Raw genomic sequence first — 19491 nt, 5'->3', positions numbered from 1 at the left:
TGTTTTTCAAATTGGAATGCAGTTTCAAATTATTTTAGACTTTTCTGTGAGATTCAGGTTTTGAATGAGAGTTTGGGAGGGACATTATTATTATTATTATTATTATTATTATTATTTTCTGTCTGTTAGCTTTAAACTTCAAGTAAAAAAAATTCCTCATGGTGAACACATGAAAGAGACTCTTAGCTGTGAAGATTCGTTTTATGATGTTGTTGAGGGAAATGCACATGCATCGTCTCTTTAACATTTTGAATAATGTTGGGAGTTGTGCTATTTTTTTTTTTTTTTGTACTTTTTTATATTGTGGATTTCTAAATGCACAGGTGCTATGAGACAGAGAGGAAAATTTTGTGCTCTCGCTCATTTACATTAGGGCTCACTTTCTGAATTTGACTTCAGTGTTGCTTTAAAGAATATTTATGTTCTGTGTAGTATTAATGACATAAGGGCTTCTGAACTGGGAAATTGTTCTCTTCATCATTAAGTCAATGTTTAGTAAACATTTCTCAAAGTGCAACATTTCTGAAAACCATATAGTCATGTATAGGCTCATTGTGAATTTCCTATTTTGCTTGCTCCATTTTATGTGGCCTTATTACATTATGCATCATTTAACAGATGTAAACGCAGCCCCGCATCTTACTTTTATGCTGCAAAAGACTTTTATTTTATTTCCGTGTATACTTGTTTCAAGAAGTTAATTGGCAACGCATTAGCCTCTGTAACCTTGCTGTATGGCGTAGTCGTGAGGGAACCAAGATTTGAAGTCAGACGTTTCAATTTGAGCTCTGGACTCCATTGGAAAGTCACTTCATGTCTCCAACTTTAGTTTCCTAATCTGTAAAATGAGGGTGGTAATAACACTGTCCCCCCTGGAGTTGTTGAGAGGTTTACATGAGACAGTGCATGTAAAGTGCTTGACCCATTATCATTGCACATTTATGAGCTAGAAGATGTGCGGTGTGGGCTGAACAATTTGGGACTAGCCGACTGGAGATCTGGGATTCAAGGCCAGAGAAAATCCACAAAGGCTGGAAAGAGAGGTTGAAACCAAGGAGACCCAGGACTTTGGTTTTAAGTACCTAAGGTGGTGTTGCTTTTCCATTGGGGTTTCCTGTTGTTCATATTGGTACAAACAAGGAAATGGGTACAGTCGTTCTCCCCCCGCCCCCGCCCCGTGGCCCCCAAAGTCACGTTTTACTTTGGCAGAATACACAGGAAAAGGTTTGTGGTCATTGGTATTCTGGACTAGAACTTGATGCATCTATCTCTATATTTTCTCCAAACAGGAAGTTAAATTACTTCTGAGGTTCATGAGTTCTGAGGTTCATGAGTTCGGAGTGGAGTTTGGGCCTGGAACCAAGTATGTTACCGGATGTTGGCTGGGTTAGTTAAATGTTTGGATGGAATGATGTGCTTTTCCTTCTCTCTTTCGTTCGGCTTTTCTGTTCTCGATTAATGTTGGATGTTTGTTGCCAGTGGACCCCTCTGTCCTTATAGCCTGTGTCATGAGGTGTGGCCCCGGGGGCCTTGTGTGGCATTAGGGAGTGGGGGTGGGTTGATGCTTACTGGGTGCCACAGGAGTTGTTGGAATTAGTGGATTTTTTTTAAATGTTTATTTATTTGTTTTGAGAGAAAGAGAGCACAAGCAGGGGAGGGGCAGGGAGAGAGAGAAAGAGAGAGGGAGAATCCCAAGCAGGCTCCACACTCAGCAGAGAGCCTGACACGGGGCTTGATCTCATGACTGTGAGATCATGACCTGAGCCGAAATCAAGAGTCAGACGTGTAACCCATTGAGCCACCGAGGCGCCCCGGGATTAGTGGAGTTTCACTAGAGACAGGGAGCAAGGTAGAGAGACAGGGAGCAAGCAGGGGAGGGGCAGAGAGAGAGAGAGAGAGAGAGACACACAGAATCTGAAGCAGGCTCCAGGCTCTGAGCTGTCAGCATAAAGCCTGACACAGGGCTCGAACCCATGAGCTGTGAGATCATGACCTGAGCTGAAGTCAGACGCTTAGCCGACTGAGCCACCCAGGTGCCCCAGTGGATTTTAAATATGACACTAGAGTCATAACCAGAAGCTTAGTTTATAACCAGAAGCTTGGCACTGGGGGGAGAGGATGGCCAGATAAAAGAGGGTCCATCCTGGATTGCAGTTGTAGGCTCCTTGGAAGCTGAGGGGGATGGAAGTAAAATTGGGCTTGACTTTGTCTGTGTTCCTGTCAAGCCCAGTAAGGCTCATCTCTGCTGTCCCATTCTGTGGTAGAATTTCAGTCCCTTCTTTATTTATGCATTCAGTGGTGAAATTCACTTGTTTAGTTAGTATTGATTGACTGCCTACCATGACCAGACATTGTCCTAAGTTTTGGGGAATACTGCAGTGAACAAAGCAGACAAAAATCTCTGCCCGCACGGAGTTTCTGTTTTTAGAGGGAAGAAGAGGACAATATACACAACAAAGCAATAAGTAACATTAGAAAGTGATAAGTACTACGGAGAAAAATCAGGCAAAGAAGGGAGATAGAGTGTCAGAGGGTCAGGCGGGGGTTGGAGGGTGGCTTGCAACTTAGGATAAGCTGGCCAGAGACATCGCGTTCTTACATCTGAGCAAAACTTGGGGGAGGCGAGAGAGCGAGCTCTGGGGAGACCCAGACCAAGGAAATAATAGCAAGGACACACAGAGAACCCTGGGAGTGTAGGAGAGACGAGCCAGTCGGGGAGCTCGTGGCGAGCGCTGGCAGAGGTGAGTGGGAGAGCCGGAGGGCAGCCAGCTAGTGGGGTGTGGGGGGTGGGGAGCAAGGGGGAGTGCCGATGGGGGGCGTGAAGGGCCTTTAGACTATTATAGGGACCCTGGAATTGGGGTAGCGGTGATTGAGCAGGTGCTGCTGGGGGCACTGAGCCACAGGAGTGACATGATGTGTGATAGGTTTTTAACAGGATCACTCTGTCTGCTGTGAAAGTAATGTACCTACTCTAAGCCAAAAAAAGGCTTTTTGTATGTGTGTGTGTGTGCGTGTGTGCGTGTGTGCCAAAGGGACGGTCACATGGAGGGTGTGCAGATAGCATCCTTAGTGTAAAACGGGAGTATATTATCATCAAATCGAAGCCTGAGTCCTCGAGGGAGTTTTATCCCCCAGGTGTAGCTAGGACATGAGGGTCTGTGGAAAGGGGCAGTACAGGGCTTTCCGTCATCATCGGTGACTGCTTTTGACTTAAGCAGGGTGGACACATTGCGCACGTTGTTTTATTTCCTGGAAGTAAGTTGGGCCTCGACTGCTTTGGAGGGGGTTTGGAAAAATCCTGTAGACTGATGGAGTCTTGTGGATTTCCCGACAGACAACCCCATTCTTTCCCGTGCCCTCCCCCATTCCATCCTCCCCTTCCTGCCCTTCCGTGATGATCAGGGGTGAGGGCATTGCCCTAACAGACTGTATATTTCTGAGTGGTGGTCATTAATTTTCCTCGGCTTGGCTGAAGAAACCTTCCCGTCACCTCTTTTGAACGTCGAGCACCGCCTTGGCATGAATGAGTTTGACAACAGAACCTTGTTCTGCAGCAAGAGGTTGGCCCGGTTCCACTTCCTGTTAATTTTCTTGTACAATTAAGGCACCTAGGAAAATAGTTGAAGAAAGTTTCCATTTTGTGGGCTAATAATGAATGCCACAAGGTAGGTTGCCGGTATTTTGGCTTGGGTTGTGATTTTTGTACGGAAGGCGTACGAACGATGGTTACCATGAAGGTGAATTAGAAAGCACATAATGACTTGCCTTTTGAACTTTGGAAATCCGGAAATCGATTTACACAGATAATTGTTCTGAAGTTTTCACATCTCGCTTTCGTATTTGCCGCACATCCTCGCTAGTTTCGCTTCTTGGAAGGGCAAATGTTTGGAGACACGTTGTATATTCTCCAGCGCTCAAGACTTGAGTTCCCTCCCCCCTCACAGTCTGTAATTGTGCAGGTTTGTGGACGGAGCCAGTCTGCGGGGACTCAGCCCATCCTTTCAGTTTTAATTAGTTGTGAAATATTAGCAGGAAGGCAAAGTTATTTTACGTTGAAGTGACTTTTTTGGGAAGTGGCAAATTAAATTTTATGGTAGCAGCTGTTCGGAGTGGAATTTGTCAGAAAGTTGATGAGAAGTGAATGCTTCCAATACTCAGATATAAATCCTCAGCTTAAAAAAGGTACAAGCTGCGAATAAATGAGGGTGTTGAAATACAGAAAAATGTTTTTGTAAATACATGTTTTAAAACCTAAGCACTGTGTTTTTTTACATTACAGCCTAAGTCTTTCAAAAACAATGATTGCTCTGATTTTGCAATGGGAGTCTTTGTTTAGTTTAGAAGCCAATAATGACATGCTAAAAAAGAAAACATAGCCTAGTAGGGAAGCTCCCTAATGGTGAGCATACTGGAGAAAGAAAGGAACAGGACCTTTGAACATGCTGTTCCTCTTCCTGGAGTACCGCCTTCCTCACCCCTACCTCCCACGGACGTAACTTTGCCTCCTTGATGACTTTCCCTCACTTGCCCGACCTCAGCTCTCAACAGGGATGTCTTCCTGACTTGGCTAGTTCTTTCTACTGTAAACTCCTACAAGCCTTATACAGTTCCTCTTAGCACTTACTTTATATTTACTTGAATAATTCTTTATTCCTCGAACTCCCCGAGATCAGACAGAGTTTCCTTATTATCTTCTGTTATTATCGTGTCATTGCTGCCTTCGTACAATGCCTGGCACACCAATAACTGTTTGTTCAGTGAAGGAGTCCATAAATGAATAGAGTTTGGGAGGCTAGAGGAAGGCTGGTCCAAAGATTTCGGCCCATGGCCTCAAGTCCAAATGCCTTTGGGGCTGGGCAGCCAAAGTAAATGAGTGGAGTAGACTTCTGAAGCAATGGGACGTGCTGGGCAAACCAGATAGAATGTCTGGGGCGGGGCCCTGCTGAGTGAATGCTGTCTTACCTCCTTCAGTGGCGACTCCTTCTTTCTACCACAGGGATGTGGGCTTGGATGGTGGCAAATTTGAAGGACTCCCCAGGCAGATGGGCTGGGGTGGGTGGACTTAAATAGTGGAGAGAACTGGGAAGGAAGGATACTGGAGGGCATGGAGTGCCAGGAAGGTTTCTGAGCGGAGGCGAAAGATCGTCAGATCAGGAAGTGTTTAGGAAGGAAATTTTGACAGCGTGGGAAGCCTTCAAGTGGATCTGGAGACTTGTGGGTTCGCAGGCTAACGTAATAGTCCACACCGGAGCTAAGTGAGCCAGGGCCCTGGGAGAAGTGTGGTGGTGGAACCAATAATTTACTGTCTGGCAATATTTTTGCAAATACAGAGACAAACACGTATCAGAAGGATAGATTTCTGAAAATTCTGCTACTCTTCATCAAAGCCTTTCTGGAAACAACAGAAATGGCCACTGGAAAAGGAAATCATGAGGTAAGGTCAGGTTGCTGTGGCTTGAGGATTGAGTGGGAGGTGAGAAAAGAACACCAGTGAGGGGAGACTCCTCTTTCGAGAAGTTTTTCAAAATAGGAAGAAAAGAAACGAGAGCAGAGGCCGGGACAGAGGAAACTACCAGAAAGATCCAAGGGCATGGATTTACTGTGCCAGTGAGGGCCCCTTCTTGGGAGATCATGAGAGCACAGCAGAGTGGGTGAAGGTGTCCAGCCTCTGAGGTGGAGATGGCCAGTGGACGGAGAGGTCTTGCCCTGGGGCCGAGGAGGCGGACGCCCAAAGAGGAGAGAGCGTGAGGTTGGGGTTTTGCTTTGGGGGGGGAGATGTGTGTTGGACGTAGTGCTGAAAGGCACTTCCATTTCTGCTTTTATCACAGATTTTATTAGCAGGTGCTAAAGAAATATTCTTGGAAAGATTGAGGGAAAGCGTCCCTTGCTTTCCCTTCTGACTTGAAAGCTCACCAGACGCCTCAGACGCCTCCCGAAACCTTGAATAAAAGCAGCCTCAAAACTATGCCATGGAGGAGGTTTCGGACCCGCGGACGGCCAGAAGCCACTGCTGTTCTGTGTGCGATCCTGCTTTGCGTAAAAGTCCCAGGCCTGTGTCCCAGAACTTTGGTACTCAGCTGCACCTGACGTGGGTCTGAAAATAATAGGTTGGTAATAAAGTAGAGTAAAATATTATGGAACCACTGCAGACATTCAGTAATGCCCTTGGAATTGGGGAATGCCTGAAGTTTGCTAGCGCTTTGTCAGTTAAAACATTTTTTTTACTTTACCAGGCCCTTGCTATTTTTCCATCACGCCAAGGTCTTTTCAGACTTTCTCGTAATAAGTCAACAAATCTATTTCAAAAGTGTTTGTTACTAAGCAACGGTTACTAAGAGCGCCTGTAATTAAGATGAAAGTTCCAAGGTAACTCTGCCCAAACACAGCCCTGTTTTTCAGCATTTTCTGATAAAGCGAGTGTAGGGCGAATACAAGTGAAAGAGGACCGGTTCAATGAGAGCGCCGTGCCCGACATTTTGGAACGTGTTGGCTGTCCCCTGGCTTATCTGGGACAGAGTGTTTGTGTTTTGCAAATCAGCCGGTAATTTTTCCCCGTGTGCCTGCCATGCGTGTTCCTGGTGTGAACAGGTGACTGCCCGGTGGAGGCAGGGCCCCCGCAAGGCTGTGGCTCGGCGGCCACGTGGTACCAGGCTCATGGCCCCTGCAGTGCGCACCGGGGAAGAGGGAGGAGCACGGCGAGCGCCACGTGAACTCAGCTGCCTCCGCAGCTATGACTGACCTAGATTACGCAGCAAAGCAGGCGTGTTCTGCACTTTGTTTAACAGCGCACAGTGTCCTTTTCTCTTGGTGATTTGTAAAGGAAGGCTCAGATGAATTTTTTCCTATTCATCGCGCCTGGCTCATAGCAGGCACTTCACAAATGCTCCTCTCTCCCTTCCCGCTCCATTCTGTTCCAGGGGCCAGGGGTGGAGGGTAGGGTTTCCATGACAACCTGTTGTTGAATGACCTCTTTTTAGACCTGTCGTTAGATGCCCAGTGGGCCCCAGTAGAGGTCTAGAGAGCCAAGCCTCACCTAACGGAAGGCTTTGTGGTAAAAGAGGAATCAGTCTGTCCCAGTCAACAAGCCATTGCTGAGTGACCCCCCAGCTGCCTACAGACTTGGTGACCCCCTGAGGGTCTGCTTGCTGGCTGGCAGTCACCGTGAGCAGGGTGAGTGTCGGCCACCAAAGAGCGCTGGCCAGTAAGTACCTCACGTTTATGATCTTGGGTAAGTCGTCACCACCCAAGTTTCCTCCTTACATCGGGGACGGTAACATCTGCCTGGCTCGTATGGTAGGGTTGTGATGAGAATTAGATGAGATAGGGTATGTAAAAGTGCTAGGTGAAGCTGTATGTGTATTCATTCATTCAAAAGATATTTACTGAGTGACTCCTACGTGCCAGGCACTTCCTGTTTCATAATGTATTCCATGTCGGAAAAAAGAAATAGATCTACTTAATTTTTTAAAAAGGTTTATTTATTTTAAGAGAGAGAGAGAGAGCATGCATGGCAGAGAGAGATGGGAGGAGAGAGAGAGAATCCCAAGCAGGCTCTGTACCATCAACACAGAGCCCGATGCCGGGCTTGAACTCAAGAACCATGAGAACATGACCTGAGCTGAAATCAAGAGTCGGACACTCAACCACCTGAGCCATCTAGGGGCCCCTACTTATTCTTTTTATTGTCTCTTTAATATTCTATAGTTTAGGGATATCAAGTAATTTATTTAACCACCCTCCAATTAAGTGAACAGTGTTGCCCGAACATCTTTATACATATATTTTTGGCGTATGTGAGAACATGCCTTTGGGAGGGGATTGTAAGAGATCTTGCCAGATTAAAAGTATGCGTATTTAATTCTTTGTTGGATACCATGAAATTCCCCCAAAAGATAATGACAACCTTCCCACTGAAATATATGTACTACCCATTTTCCTATACCCTTGCTAATACAATCTTTTAAATTTTGCCAACTGTTGGATGAAAAATAATTTCTGAAGGTTGTGTTATTTTCACGTCCTTGATTTATTAAAGGAGCGGCTTTTCGTCTTTGTTGGCCATCTTTACTTCTTCTGTGATTAGCCTTTTCAGCTACTTCTTTATCTACTGGGAGATAAATCTTCTTTGTAATTTGAAAGTTGTTTTATATATTTAAAACATATTTGATTTTACTTACTTTTCCATTGAAATGACAGGTCCACAGTTAACTGCTATCTTTCAGAGTAGGTAAGAGGCATCCGAAGCTGAAAATAGCTAGTTACATACAGGTCACGTGGCCAATTATTGATGGGACTTGATTAGGCACTAGGCTCCTCTTGGTCCAGTCTGCTTTTCTTTGAGCACAAAGCATTATTTGGGAGGCTCAGCAGGCCCAAGAAGGTGGGTTATCTTAGTGGGGCAGGTGGAAGTCTGGAAGCAGCAAGAGAGAGGGCATTGGGTTACAGAAGGGAGGCAAGACTGAACGAGAACTTCTCCAAATGTCTGTGGCCTTTTCATCTTAGTCCGCAGGTGTTCCCTAATCCTGGGAAAACTGGAAGGGGACTGGGGGATTGAGAGCTGCTGACCGTGTCTTTGCTCCTTAGGGGGCGATCGATGGAAAGGCCAAGGAGCCTCTGCGGGGTGCCGCTTTCCCTCCCTGCAAGGGCAATACTGCTTCTGCTGCCTTTGCGTTGCGGAGACTAGAGAATGTTATCATTCTTAATAATCACAAGAGAAACAGTACAGAGATCCTCTTATTTGAGTTTTCTACAATACCTCACTTGAATAATCGTAACTTTTGTTCTGATTGAATAATTACCGTTTTCTTCTCTGTGTAAAAGAGTAAACTATGATATAGTTTTTCTGAAATGGCCTAATTTTAGACTTTTCCTCCCTTCTTCTCTTGATCTGGCTTGTTATGTATGTACAACGGGGCTAGGTCCTAAGATGGAAATTCTAGATTTTTTTTTTTTTTTTTTTAAGGCTGGAAGCAACTTCAGGGGCCATTTGGTTTAATTTACCTGTTGAGCAGGTGGAGAAGCCAAGATTTTGGGAAGTGGGGTGGTTTGATTAAAAGATTACCCGGTCTTCCAGATTAAGGATTAACACTGGGGACTCTTCAATTTTATTAGGACTTCTGGTTGTGCCATTTAACATCCTTCTGATGTTTGTCTAGTTTTTTCCTCCAGATTTCTTACCTTGAAAATGAGGGTGGTTGTACTTGTTTCATTGAATTGTTGTACTAAGTATTCAATAAAGCACTTCTCATGTTTGAGTTTTAACCTCCATGTCTGCGTGGTTTTGAAAGCCCCTCAGCTTCCATTGTGCATATAACATGTGCTTAGCCAACACTTACTGAATTAATGAAAGGGTAAGGTAATTGTTATGTATTTCTGTGCTTCAGTCACACACACACACACACACACACACACACACACACACACACATTCTTAGTCCCACAGTCACCAATGTATAACCACTTCAAGGTTATATAGGGTGTCTCCTGGTTTCAGACATGAGAATATTTGAAATATTCAGAGTAAAAAAATTCCCCCATGACTTCAAAGAATTTAGAGAAGAGGCTACCACGACTTCCTTACATGGTCAATTTTGACTTTTGATCATTGATCCTGTTAGAAAACATCTTTGTCTGTTTTAGTTTCTGTTTCACAGGCTGCTATTGATTCCTGTTCTCTCTTCTTCTATGGTGAGCTCTCTGTTACGCCCCTTGGCCGGTAGTTTTCCCCTGGAGTGAGAGGTAAGGCGGCCTGTTGTGCAGAGCGCCCTCACGATCCCAGTAAGGCAAGCTGGAATCTGCAGGGTTATAGCACGTGGAGCGGTTCAGCCAATAGAAGGGGCTGGCGCAACCCAGAGTGAAGCCACACTTGGTGGGTCTGTTTGGTCGTCGTCTGTGTAGAGAGGGTCCAGGCACATTTGAAGTCAGGTTATCTGCATATTGGGACCGCCACCCACAGGGAATGCTTAGGAATGATGGATTATATTACCAAGGAGAATGCTAAGAGAATTGCTGTTCCTACTGAATGAGGTCTTTTGTCCTGGCACAAAGCGTGATTCACAACTCCTTAGTCCTGGGCTGGCTGGGGTTGAGATGTGGGTACCAGGGGTGGGAACTGCCTTCTACCTAGGAGCATTTGGTTTTAGATCAAGAGAGAGATTTTCCAGAAGATGAGTTATGCTGAAGTGGGTGGGGCGGGCTGGGGCTGAGTATCCAGAATGTGGGCTCCTTTGGCAGGGCGTGGTGGGGGGGTGGGGACCTTGGGGCAGGTGTTTGCAGTGGGCATTCTACCTTCTTGGTGTCAGTGCTGTCGTCTGACCGGACACAATTGACTTTGGGTTCAAAGTAGAGGAAAGCTTAACATACTTTAAGTCCTTTTTTGTCCTCTAATTTTCAGACTTTTCTTAAGAACGTGACGTTTTCCTCTTGTCTGTTTTTACTCAGTTCTACTCTTGTCTCTCAGATTCATTTTTCCAGCTTTTTATCATCTTTTTGTGCTGCTTTGTCAGTGGGTGATTTTTGGTGTTCAAGGGTGGCATTTTTTTGAACTGCTACTTTAATATCAGTTCTTCTTTAATGTTGATTTTGACATAATACTAGGCATTTAGCAAAGTTGCACGAGTTTTGCCAAGAATTCCTGTATACCTTTCACCAGGGTTCTCCAATGACATTGTAATACGTTTGTATTATCCTTTTCCTCTTTTGTCTTTTTTCCTCCCTGAATTACTGAGATGAGTGTAGACACAGTGTCTCTTTGTCCCTAAATACTTAACTCTGTGTTTCCTAAAAACAAAGGAATTCTCTTACATAAATACCATCCCGTTTTCAAAATTGGGAAACTAACGTTAATACCATAGTACTATCTAATCCACTGATCTCATTCAGATTTTCCCAGTTTAAATAATAATGTCATTTTTAGTGAAAGAAAATCTCAGATCATGCACTTTATAGAACTGTCAGACCCTTTGGTCTTTAATTTGGAAGAGTTCATCTTCCCTTTTTTCCTTTTTTTGTGATGGTGACATATTTGAGGACTTTTCTTCTTTCCTTTTTTTGTACAATGCCTCTTATTTTATAGTTGATGTCTTCTCATGATTAGATTCAGGTTATGCATTTTTGGCAGAACTAAAATTAATATTAATTTTAAATGAATATTAGTCTTAATATTAATTTATTAAAGTAAAAAAACTAGATTTATTTAGTTATTTTAAAGTCTATTTTACTTAATTTTGAGAGAGCGAGTGAGCATGGGAGGGGCAGAGAGAGAAGGGAGAGAGAGAGAATCCCAAGCAGGCTCTGCATTGTCAGCACAGAGCCCAGTGTGGGGTTCGAACTCACAAACTGTGAGATCATGACCTGAGCCGAAATCGAGAATTGGATGCTTAACTGACAGAGAAGTGAGCCATCCAGGTGCCTCAAACTAGATTTATTTTTATTTTATGCCTTTATTTTACTTAAAATATGTGTCATTCTGTATATGGATCTCATAAGTCATATATAATTTTTTTTTTAACGTTTGTTTATTTTTGAGACAGAGAGAGACAGAGCATGAATGGGGGAGGGGCAGAGAGAGAGGGAGACACAGAACTGGAAGCAGGCTCCAGGCTCTGAGCCATCAGCCCAGAGCCCGACGCGGGGCTCGAACTCACGGTCCGTGAGATCGTGACCTGAGCTGAAGTCGGACGCTCAACCGACTGAGCCACCCAGGCGCCCCTCATAAGTCATATGTAAAATAAGAACAAACAGATTTTGGGTGTATGCTTTAAATAATGGCCAATAAATTCATGTTGCAAGGACTGAATTCCCATTTTTTCATTTAGTTTATGAGAGAATCACATTTCCTTCAACATTTAAATTTGCACTTGTGAATTAATATATCTGATCTTTTTAATCACTTCAAATGCCTACTGACCCAAACCTAAAGGTATTAGCAAAAAAAACCACTTTTCTTAAGTAATTCTTATAAATTTAAAAATTAAACTCATAAATACAGAGAATCTCTCATCTTCCGAAGCATTCTAATACTGTTTGAGAACACCCATATTTTCACCTTGTCGTCAATGACAAGCCTAAAATCAAGTACAATCTGGTACATTCTCAAAGATGTTGGATTCTTAAGCATTCCATGCAGTTTAATACCTAACGTACAAAGATTATTCTGAACTCAACACAAGACTATTAATACTGTGGCTTTCACTAACTTTAGTGTGTCTATATTTAATCCCAAATCTTATCAAGACACATGCTCACTGTGGGTAGAAAGAGGTATGTGAGATAGGCTGAGGTCGCCACGCAAACTGTTGAGGTGCCCGGGCCACCCTCCAGTTGTTTATCTGGCAGGGACTTGGGGTCGAGGAGGCATATCTCCAGGTTCTTTTTGAATTGCCAGTAAGTCCATTTTATGATCACTATGACAACAGGAGACTAAGCCCTTTATAGTTGCTATGACAACAGAGAGCAGTCCACACCCTTCAGATGTGATGGGATTTTCAGCCTTGATCTCCTGGGTCGATACCCTCATGTCCTTTGGCCTGATTTAGGTAGACATACGTCTGTGCCCTCATCCAGGCTGCAGCTAGTTTCCTCCCTTGCTCGATTACATTCTGCATTTCTTCAGCTCTTGGCAACATTATGTAGTCATTTTATTCCATCTGATTGGATTTTGCATCTCGTTTCAAATCTTTGGCCACAAGTCTAAAGCTTCACGTTAATGAAATGTCTCTCTCTAATTTCTCCATGTTAGTTGGAATTATAGCCTTGAGAGTTTGGCTTAGATTCCCAGAAAGAGTTCCACTAGTGCTGTGTAACTTGATGGTGAAAATTCCTAGGCCAGCCGCTGCTCTTAAGATCTGAGCGCTCGGTGCGTGTATTGTAACTAGAGACGGACAAAGTGTGACCTCCTTTGACTTTTGTGATTGGGTTGCTTTTGAACAGACTTGAAGGCTTAATTGCAGTTGCATAGAGAGACTCAAATAGGAATAGATCCTGTATAAGAATATCACAAAGTCACGGATAGAGGCCACCACTTATTATGATGTGCTATTTACTTTTGGTAATCGAATTTCATTTTGCTTACGTACAGTGTTTGGGGTAGTGGTAGCCATTTTTTTCTTGGCAGACATTCTGTGCGATTATTACTTTTCTGGTTCTCCAACTTACCATCCATCTGTTTTTGTCATCATCTGTTGTCTCTGGTCTGGCTCATCTCCCCCTTTGACATCTTGTTGAACCCTGAGCCTTCTTTTGGTTTATCTATAATCTGTGCATTGCTTATATTCGCTATGTTTTTTTTTTTTTTTAAACCTTGTAATCATGGTAGAGCCATAGTTGATGGCCTATTTATTTTAAAGAGATCTTCTCTCTGTCTCCCGGAGGAGCCCTTCAATTTTACCTTCTGGGCCACCACATGTTTAGCTTGGTAGGAACCCAAAGGCCATCAAGTCTCCCTACCTTACAGGGTCATTTCTTGTATGTGTCCCATCTCTTGTTGGTCTTGGAAATTCCAAGCAGAAAATAGACACAGATTATGGGTGTGAGTTGGGACAATGCCATCCATTGTCTCAACGATGCAAGAGTGTCTTGGCATCTACTGTTTGAAGACGCCAGTTTGATGTTCCTTCCAATTTTGCCTTTATGATATAATCATCGTTAACCCTGTAGAAGGGAGGCCTGGCAAAGACGAGCTGATTACCGTCCATTAGAAATCCCACTAGCCATCATAATGTTCCCACCATGCTCGGCTCTTCTCCACGTGCTCAGTTATGCTTTTGCTTAGGTGGTGCCACCTCTAGGAAGTGGCCAACGAGGCAGGAACCTCTGTGACCATGACTTTGAATGGATTTATTTTAAAGGCTGAAAAGCCGGGAGGAAATTAGCAGCAGCAGCAGCAGCAGCAGTCATGGGGCACATAGCCACTGAATGGGATCATTTGGTAAACTGGACTTGTTTTTCCCCTAGTTTTTTTTTTTTTTTAATATTTATTTAATTTTTGAGAGAGAGAGAGCAAGTGAGCGAATGTGTGAGCAGGTGGGGGACATAGAGAGAGGGGGACAGAGGATGCAAAGCAAGCTCTGCGATGACAGCAGAGAGCCCGACGCGGGGCTCCAACTCATGAACCATGAGATCATGACCTGACCCGAAGTCGGACGCTTAACTGACTGAGCCACCCGGGTGCCCCGCCCTCATTTTTTCGGAGTTATAAATGAACACCAAGCCTATGTGAACAATTAAGCATGAAGACTAAGCATGCAAGGATAGTGTAGTTGAATACAGCAAAGTTGTTTGGACGAATATTTACTATCTACATACTCTTCTAGTGCTAATAGTGATAATAATTATTATTTAGATCCCAGATGCCAGCTACTTTGAAAAATTGTTTCACTGAGTTCTAACCATCTTCTGAGATGAGTCTTACAATTATCTGCAGTTTTGCAAGCAGGAGGTCAAGTACGTGGGGAAAGAAAGAAGTACGTTGCAGAGAGCTGATGGTGGTAGGGTGGCCACTGAGGACACAGGACTGTCAGAGCTGACACCGGGACGTCCCAGGCAAGCAGGGGTGTTTGGCCACCCTACGTGCACAAGAAGCCCTCATCCTGTAGACCCATCGGTGACTCTGCTCTGCATGCAGAAGCCCGGGCCGTGTGTCCCAGGCCAGGTGAATAGCCCAACAGGTAGGATCCGGATGTCAGTTGGAGACATTCCTACTCCTTCGTGCAGGAGCCCTTTGTGGTATAGTTTCTTTGGCTCTTCAGGCTCATTCCCTGCGGCTGAAGGAGGCTGAGTGCAGGTAGCCTCCCCTGGCCTGAGAGGTAGCCTCCCGATGCCTCCTTGTGTCAAATATTATTGTCCCAGAATCATCGCCAGCTCTTTTATTCTCTCTCTCATTCTCCCCCGAGGCTGTAACTCAGGTGCGGTGTACTGAGGCCGGAGAAGTTAGTTAGGTCTTAAAACAGCCCCTTGGGCAGTAAGGATGGGAAAACACCGGAGAAAGGGGTTTAGGGAGGTTGGGGAGGATGGGCGGTCCTGTTGGCAGAGGCCCTGTGGCCTCACCTCACCCAGTGGCTCCGCTCTTTTATTAGCTTTCTGCATTCAGTTTGGAAGAGGGAAATGTGTTTTCTTGAGTGAGGAATGTCCCGAGGGTGGAGTTCAGGCTGCTTTGCTCTCAGCTTGGGCTCTGGGATAAAACAGGGCCTACAGACACAGCTCTGTTTGAACTAAAATGACTCACAAGGGGTGTCCGTGGAGGAAATGAGGGAGTTCACTGGAACCTGCAGAAGGCTTGCCCTCAGTCGAGGGTGGACTGAGCTCATGGTCAAGCTGAAGGAAATAATTTTTGGTTTTTAAAAAAGGTATAAGATATTGAAATGTGCATACATAGACGGCAGTCTGAGAGGACTTCTTTTTTTTTTTTTTTTTTTTATTTATTTTTGGGACAGAGAGAGACAGAGCATGAACGGGGGAGGGGCAGAGAGAGAGGGAGACACAGAATCGGAAACAGGCTCCAGGCTCCGAGCCATCAGCCCAGAGCCTGACGCGGGGCTCGAACTCACGGACCACGAGATCGTGACCTGGCTGAAGTCGGACGCTTAACCGACTGCGCCACCCAGGCGCCCCTGAGAGGACTTCTTAAAAGGAATTCTGAAAACCATTTTAAGCTGTAGAATCAGAGGAGCATACCTTACAGATGAAAAGGGGGCGGTGTTCTTCTGGAAAAACAAATCCTGATGTTTGCCATAATAGCATCAGAGCTCAGCAATCACCCAGTACATGATTTGATTCCTGAATGTTTCCTATTTTATTACATGTTGCAAATGCTAATGGTAAAATTTTAATTGTATTTTGCGTGTGCCGATATTAAACTATTACATATACTTATATTAACATACCAATATTAAATTTTCAATTGCCGAACACACAACAGTTGGTGGGCTAGTTGGGAAGATGGGAAGGGAAATGTTCCAGAAGCCTTCCAATGGATGAGAAATCACCGTAGAATGGAAACTTGTCCAAACCTGGGATAATTAGGGATTGACAGTGAAAAAGATAGCCCTTAGAAGAGATGCTTACAGTTGTTTATGATATGGGTTTACGTGGATTGAATGGTGTCTCCTACTTTTTATGAAATGGGTGGGAAATTCCTGGAAAAATCGAGATGGAGGGAATTAACCCCTGCCCTCTGACTCCAGGCTTACAAAGTGTTTCTAACACTGTTGCTGAAATGACCTGGAAACAAAAACACTATGGAGAAAGAATACTTTGCCCTTATCAGGTAGCTTAGAGTCTAACAGAGTAGACCATTACTTCAGTAAGTTCAAGCCTTTTTTAAAATTTTTTTCTCCTTTGGCGTGGAAATTTGGCACGTGCTTCGAATTTGTCTCAGGTAAGTTTGCAAATCTGGAGAAAACAAAACAAAACTTGCACACAGGACAAAGGCGATCAGCAACGTTAGCTGGAGGCTCTGAGATTCAAGGACACCGCCTGCGACAATCAGCTATTTCTTGGAAGCCACAGCACCCAATCGGGCTCTACTCCGCTCTTATCTTGAGACCTACATTTCTTTGGAAGCTGTAGCTGTAGGATGAATATCATTGGGTCTTTACTGAAAGTCACGGCTACGTGTACCTGATGCTCACGATGGGCCCTGCACTCTTCTGAGTATTTTGCCTGTATTCACTCGTAATGCTTACGACTCTCTGAAGACGCTCTATTTTTCTTCCCTCTCCTCGTTTTAAGATGTGGAGGATCAGAGTGCAGAGAAGAGAATAACTCGACTCGAAGTCACACAGCTTATATCAGTAGCATCGAGACAGAATCTGGCTTGAGAACTTGTGTCCTTCGCCACTGCCCTGTGTACCGCCTCCCGCTAATTTCCTTTTGTTAAAAATAGTACCTGCTTCTCTTACCGGGAAGCTGTGACTTGTCCTGGGGCGGATGATGTGAGGACTAGAGCCGTACAAACAGACTGAAGGTGTCACGGAAAAAAAGCTGGCGAGAGAATGAAGGCCTCCTACCTCATTTCATATAAAAATATTTTTTATTTTTTTGAAATTTATTAAAAAAATTTTTTTATGAATATAATTTATTGTCACATTGGCTTCCATACAGCACCCAGTGCTCGTCCCAACAAGTGCCCTCCTCAATGCGCATCACCCATTTTCCCCACCCCCTCATCCCCCCTCACTTTGTTCTCTGTATTTAAGAGTCTCTTATGGTTTGCCTCCCTCCCTCTCTGTTTGTAACTAGTTTTTTTTCCCCTTCCCTTCTCCCCCGTGGTCTTCTGTTCGGTTTCTCAAGATCCACATATGAGTGAAAACATATGATATCTGTCCTTCTCTGAGTGACTTATTTCACTCAGCATAATACCTTCCAGTTCCATCCACGTTGTTCCAAAGGTCAGATTTCATTTTTCCTCTCTGCCAAGTAGTATTCCCTTGTATATATAAGCCACATCTTCTTTATCCATTCATCAGTTGATGTGCATGTAGGCTCTTCCCATAATTTGCCTGTTGTTGAAAGGGCTGCTATCATATAAAAAATATTAACTCGAAATGGATCAAAGACTTAAATGTAAGAGCTAAAGTTATAAGACTGTTAGAAGAAAACAGATATAAACCTTTGTGACCTTGGATTAGATGGTAGCATAATTGATGAGACCAAAAGCCCTGAGCAATAGCCACAACACAATAAATCGGACTCTGTCAAAATTTGTGCTTTTATTTTTTTTTTAAGTTCATTTATTTTGGGGGAGCAAGAGAGAGCACAAACAGGGGAGGGGCAGAGACAGAGGGAGAGAGAGGGAATCCCAGGCAGGTTCTGTATTGGCAACGCAGAGCCTGACGCGGGGCTCAAACTCATGAATCGTGAGATCATGACCTGAGCTGAAATCAAGAGTCAGATGCTTAACTGACTGAGCCACTCAGGCATCCCCCCAGTTTGTGTTTTAAAGGGCATTCTCAAGAAAGCGAGAAGAAAACTCCCAAGAATGTGAGGAAATATTTGTAAATCATATATCTGACAAAACTGGACATAAAGAACTGTTATAATTCAATAATAAAAAGGTTAGCCAATTAAAAATGAAAAGACTTGAATAGACATTTCTCCAAGGCAGATATATAATGGCTCAATAAGCATATGAAAAGAGGCTTTGTCTTTAAGGAAATACACATCGAAACCACCATGAAATGCCACTCTACACCCACTGGAGTGTACAAAGTCAGAAATGTGGACAATAACAAGTGTTGGTGAGGATGTGGAGAAATCAGAACACTCATACATTCTGGTGGGAATGAAAAGTGTGCAGCTTCTTTGGAAAACAGTTTGGCAGTTCCTTATGAAGTTAAACATAGAATTACCGTACGACCCAGCAATTCTGCTGATGGGCATATACCCAAGAGAATTGAAAACATAAGACTGCACAAAAAAACTCGTACATGAATGTTCGTAGCAACGTTATTCACAACAGCCAAAAAGTGGAAACAGCCCATCAAAAAAGTGCATCCATTAAAAAGTGGAAATGTCCACCAACTGATGAATTAATAAACAAAATGGCGTGTATCTATACGATAGAACATCATTTAGTCCGAAAAAGGAATGAAATACTAAAACACGACGTAACATGAGAAACCTTGAAAACAAGCTAAATGAAAGAAACCAGACACCAAAGGTGACATACTGTGATTGCATTTATATGAAATCTCCAGGACAGGCAAATCCATAGAGACAGGTTAGGCTTGGGGAAGAGGGGAGAATGGAGAGTGACTGCTGATGACAACAGAGTTTCTTTTTGGGGTGATGAAACATTCTGGAATTATATAGTGGGGATGGTTGTACAACTTTGAGATTATACTAAAAAACCCTGAATTGCATACTTTAAAAAGGTGGATTTTATGGTATCAGAATTCCCTTCCTATATAAACATACATACTTACTAAAAAAACACATAAACGGAAAAGAAAGCTGTATCTGTTCTTCTGGAAAAGCAGGAAACAAAGTTAATTGACCATTCAAAAAAATGCAACGGCTAGAAATGTTACCAACTTCATTTTGAGGACCAGAACTAAGAGAAACTGGGATCCAGATCCTCATCAAATGATCTTCCCTTTTTTCTTTTTTGCCCTCTCTTTTTCTTCTCTCCCTCTCTCAAACTCAGCAGTTAGAAGAAATGAGTAGTTCAGGGGGGAGAAAAAAACGACGGTGCTTCTGTTTCAATCTTGAGGTCAGCGTTCAGTGTTATGACCTGTGAAACACTCCAGAGGTTCCAAATGTATTATAAAACAACATTTCGCAATGTTGACCCTCTCCACACTGCCTTTATTAATTTTGTGCTGTGCTGTGCTTTTTTTCTGGCTGGGTTTTTTTTTTTTTTAATTTGGTTTTGCTACTTCTGCTTATTTATTTATTTTGACAGAGAGAATCCTCATAGTGAGTAAAGTATAGTCCCCTGAGACCTTGGATGCAGCACACTGTCATGATCTCTAGTCTGATAGTGGGCTCTTAG

General features: G+C 43.7%; 1 protein-coding gene across 1 annotated transcript in view; it reads left to right on the top strand.

The window, feature by feature from the left end:
- LOC102965877 (LIM zinc-binding domain-containing Nebulette) overlaps positions 1-19491 on the top strand; it is a 194572-nt gene that overhangs the window by 19703 nt on the left and 155378 nt on the right. The gene's annotated exons all lie outside the window — the stretch shown is intronic.

The sequence above is a fragment of the Panthera tigris genome, chromosome B4 (genome assembly GCF_018350195.1).
Source record: "Panthera tigris isolate Pti1 chromosome B4, P.tigris_Pti1_mat1.1, whole genome shotgun sequence".
In the NCBI taxonomy this organism is placed as follows: domain Eukaryota; kingdom Metazoa; phylum Chordata; class Mammalia; order Carnivora; family Felidae; genus Panthera; species Panthera tigris.
This window is presented reverse-complemented; position numbering and strand designations above follow the sequence as displayed.